The sequence below is a fragment of the Colletes latitarsis genome, chromosome 11 (assembly GCF_051014445.1).
Source record: "Colletes latitarsis isolate SP2378_abdomen chromosome 11, iyColLati1, whole genome shotgun sequence".
Classification (NCBI taxonomy): domain Eukaryota; kingdom Metazoa; phylum Arthropoda; class Insecta; order Hymenoptera; family Colletidae; genus Colletes; species Colletes latitarsis.
In genome coordinates this window covers 7,618,032-7,622,702 of record NC_135144.1, presented here as the reverse complement: position 1 = coordinate 7,622,702, position 4,671 = coordinate 7,618,032, and positions in this window count along the sequence as shown.

Sequence of the window (4,671 nt, the reverse complement as noted above, 5' to 3'; positions counted from 1 at the left end):
TAATGGAAATTTTGAAAAATACTTCAGATAAAAGTTAAAGACCTCATCAAAATACACATTTGATGTCCTATTAATTTTTGTCATAAAGATAATAGTTTTTAAGAAAAACGATATTAAATGTTCAAAACTTCATATAACTCATCCAGCACAAATCAACTTTTATTGTTAATTTCATTAGTTAATACTAGAAAGGAATACAGCAAAACCCTTCTCTCACCCTCTGCGGGAAGCTTCATCCCTAAAAGGAATAACCCAGACCTAACCGCCCTTAAACCTAAACTTAAACATTAAATTAAACGACTGTTCGTTATACAAGAAATGACACAACTTCATATAAACTAAAAAATAAACCTGTTTTTTTAAAGAAACGAAAACAAAGCGGATGAAACAATATCATGAAAACTAAAAAATAATTTACAATAAAAAAAAACAAAATAAAGTAAAATTACCGCACGAAAACTAAAAAATAAAGGTATTCGTTTCAAAAAATAAAAAATTTTGAGCTCTGCACAGACAAATCAATTTTGATCATTTATTTATGAAGCATGAAGTTTTGAACATTTAATATCGTTTTTCTCAGAAAGTATTATCTTTATGACAAAAATCAATAGGACATCAAATGTGTATTTTGACGAGGTCTTCAACTTTTATCTGAAATATTTTTCAAAATTCTCATTATTTACTGAAGTAAATAAAGAGACTATGATTTTTATGGTTTTTTCATGGTTTCCGCTATGAAAATAAAGTTTCACTATCATAGCACGTCAAAATACGTAAGAATCCGGAGGTATGTCCTTTTTGGAAGTACACCCAAACTTATTATTTAATTTTTAGTATTTTTGCAATTAATATATTTTATTGAAATTTTCAGGAGTTACATGTGGACAATATTAGAATTTGTTTTCTTGCGTTATCGGAGGAATTACTAGAAAAACACACGCTTGTCGTAAAACGAGAATTCTCGTTTCCCGTCGGTAATGCGTTAAGGCGATATCTCTCTAGCCTCGAAGGTTTTAGCTGTTCCCTCGAGGTACGTTCCGTAATAAACATCCGCAAAAAGCTCGAAATACGCGAGCCGCTGGAAAAGTTTGTGAAAATCCAATCTGTTTATATGTCGGATCCAGTAATGAAAAGGCTGTGATCGATCGTTCGAGGCGACTATCTAAATTGTTTATCGGACGTTGATTCGGTCGGTGCATTTCTCAACGTGAGCCAAGCGCTCCGGAGCGCTGAAAAATGTGTACGCGATTAAGAATAACAGTCCACACGTGCTAGCGACGAAGAAAGACGGAGGCCCTCGTCGTCTCTATTTCTTTTTTAATCTCGAGACGCGGGTAAGTGGCATAAAAGTCGCGACATATTCCCACGTCCCTCGTCGGTCGGATTTCGATAAGCCTGTTTGCTCTCGAAATCCTAGTATGGTCCATTCGCGGTCCTCCTATTTTGTTTATGCTGGCACCGTTCAAATATTTGACGTGCCTCCTCCCCCCACCCGGTCTCTTGGCCCCGTTTTATTATGCAACCGACGAAACGCCACGAGTTTCTGCGATTTTGTTCGTAACTCGACCATTTTTGCGCAACAGCGTAGGAAAGGACAGGAAATGGCGAACCGTCTCTCATGTTTGTCTCAAAAATGTTCTCTTTATTCCTGAAAATTAGAATACATCGTCGGATACTTATACGTATAAATTAGCGTTTAAATGCTCGGGTAAGACAAACGCTCGCAGGTTAACCAACTGCTGATCATCTACGCTTTTAGCGCGCTCATTTATAGGCGGTATAATAAATATTCTAAGTACAAAAGCACAACTGTCAGCGTAGTAACGAATAGAGTGTTAGTAGCTGCGTTGATTACGCGACCTATGTGTGCTTCGATGGTCGTTGAATTTGTTTGCCGATCGCTCGATACGGAGCCACGAGAACGGATTCCCATCCATTTTGGCCGAAACATTACGTCCGTCCCTTAAGTTCGTTCGATCTTCGAAAATTGACGAGGATAAAATTTGCAATTTAATAGAAAACAAACGAAAATTTGTCGGTTCACCAAGAATTCACAGAAATTTGAAACAAATATTTCTGTTAGCATATATAAAACCTCGTTAAACAATTTGAAAATATCAACGTTTTAATGAAAAACTATATTTTAATAGAAAATCAAAAAAGTTTTAAGAAAGGGAGTTGTCATAAAATTTCAGTTGTTTTTCATGAAATTCCATTTACACGTTTAAAATATTGGTTTAAGTGCAAATCTCGACCCGAACATATGGGACGACCTAACGCAAATACGTACGTAGGTTCGACGGGATGCAAGGTCTCTGATTTTTTCTCCTAGATTCGAATAAATCCCCGCCACGTGGTCCTCGCGACCGATCGAGTTTCGCGGGTTTATTTGAAGAGCGCGCCGTACACTTTGGTGCACGTGGTGCATAACAAACCGCTCGCTCGCCAGCGGTCAGTTTATATACTTATTATATTTGGATCACGGCGGGGCACCGTATCGAGCGGCCTGTTTGTTTAGCTTGAAATTCTGCGCTTTGGAATGGCCGGCTGTCATGGAATGATGTCATGGAGTAAGATCGTGTCTCTGTTATGCCGTGCACGCGGGCGCCTATCGCTTTCTCGATCCCCTGTAACGCGCGGCCTGGCGACGCTAAGGTCAAACCAGAGAAATTCGAAGACGCTCGTTTCAACGGTCGCTCGAATTTCGACGGAATTTATGCTACTCGAGTCGCGAACTGGATGAAAAAGCTTCTCGAAATACGCGTGAAACTTCTCCGTACCAACCGCTCTAACGTTTCGAGCGTTTCTCGAGGGTTTTGCGTTTTTAGGTTAGTGCGTTTTAGCTTCGAGTATTCGTACAGTCCGCTTTCACGCGACGTTCCAACGGAGTATTCTAGTCTACGATCTTTAAAAAATCCATCTTATTAGGATGACTGAAAAGTTCGTAGGGTTCTAAACATGCAAATATAGGCAATTCTTTTATACTAGGAAATATCTTTATTCGATAATAAATTTTACGTCCAAACCTATACCCATCTTTTTGTCAACAAATTTTAAAAGTACACAATAAATAATGTAACTGTATTTATAATGCGTTTTATAAAGAAATTCTATAATTTTGAAGATAAATAGTAAATTTATACTTCATAGATACGTGAACTTTAATATGAAGATGTCTTTTAAAGTATGCTTCAGAAATGACCTGGCTCCATCGTTTGACCATCCGCCATCTTGCTGCTAATACTTTAATGGCCACTGTCACGCGTATGTGATTTTACCGTTCCAATCACTATTTTCGTCATTATCCATTACGTTTCTTGAGGTTCAAACTTTATCTCGTATGCTCGTTATGGTATTCCAATATTCATAACACCTTATAATAATATTCTTAGCATCTCCGTGTGTCTCAATTTGGTCTACAATGTTAGTATAAAAAGTTGTTTCAAGCTGTCCCTATGAAATTCGTCTTCAAAAGCAGTTAACAGTTCATCAATTTAAATTCAAAGAAATTAATTTTAAATTTCAATTGTTATAAATTCGGAAATAATTTTTAATGACAATTTCTAAATTTGTAATTAAATATATGAAGACACTATCTTTGATATTTTCGACAATATCGACGTGCTATTTCATGTAATAAAATTGATATTTGTATGTTTGCGTAGAGCTAGTATTTCAATATTTGTAAAATGTTCAATTTAAAAATATCGGGTCGGAAAACAGGGTGTTTCCACCAAATTAAAACTGTCGTGAAAATCGCCAGTGAAAGACAATTGTCTTCGTGTGAAACGTGCGGTCATTCAAGTATTAATAAAATTATTAAAGTTAACAAAATAGTGTTTAGTTTGTTCATGTTCAACACAAGAGGCTTCACTGAAACTGTATCTTCAACAATTTTAAATATTTTTACATAAACAAAATTGTGTATACTTCTTAAATATAAGCTAAAACCATGTGATGAAATCCGATATAAAAATGGCATAGTTTTATGTTTTAAATTCGAAAGAACACAAAAAATTGACGTCTAGACTAGAATATTTCCTTAAACGTCGCATTATATTGCGTTAATATTTTTCTACCATTTTCTATTTATTTTATTACTTTCTACAAATCGGTTCTTTCGACGCCATATTGCTTACTGGCAAACGCCTTGGCACAAAAGCTGTGACTCGTGTCACGGAATTCAAAGTCGTAATTTAAATATTTAAATAGGGAAATTACCCAGATAACTTTTGTAAATTGTAGCACCTTACCTTTTAATAACGGAAAATGTGTGCCACTTGGAAAATTTGACGTTAGCCAGAAAAATGACGTCAAAGTTCGCCATAAGCAGCTCCCAAAACGGGTATAAAATTTCGTAATCGTTTCGACCTTTCGAGATTTGTTTAGATGCGTGAAAATAAAATAACCGGAACAGAAGGAAACCTAAAATGTCAAAAATATTACGAGAAAATTTATACTCATTGTCGAAGTGGCTTTGACACCTTTGGTAGAAATAGTGTTAAGTAACTTTCCATGCATCGCGTAAAAACGGACATTTAAAGCAAAGGAACCGTCGAGTTTCGGCGCCGTTCGTGTGCTGAAATCATCGCGACACTACACCCCCCCCCCCCTCCCCTCCTCGTGTATGCTTAAACATAGAACTCCTAACGCTATAATTAATCGCTAACT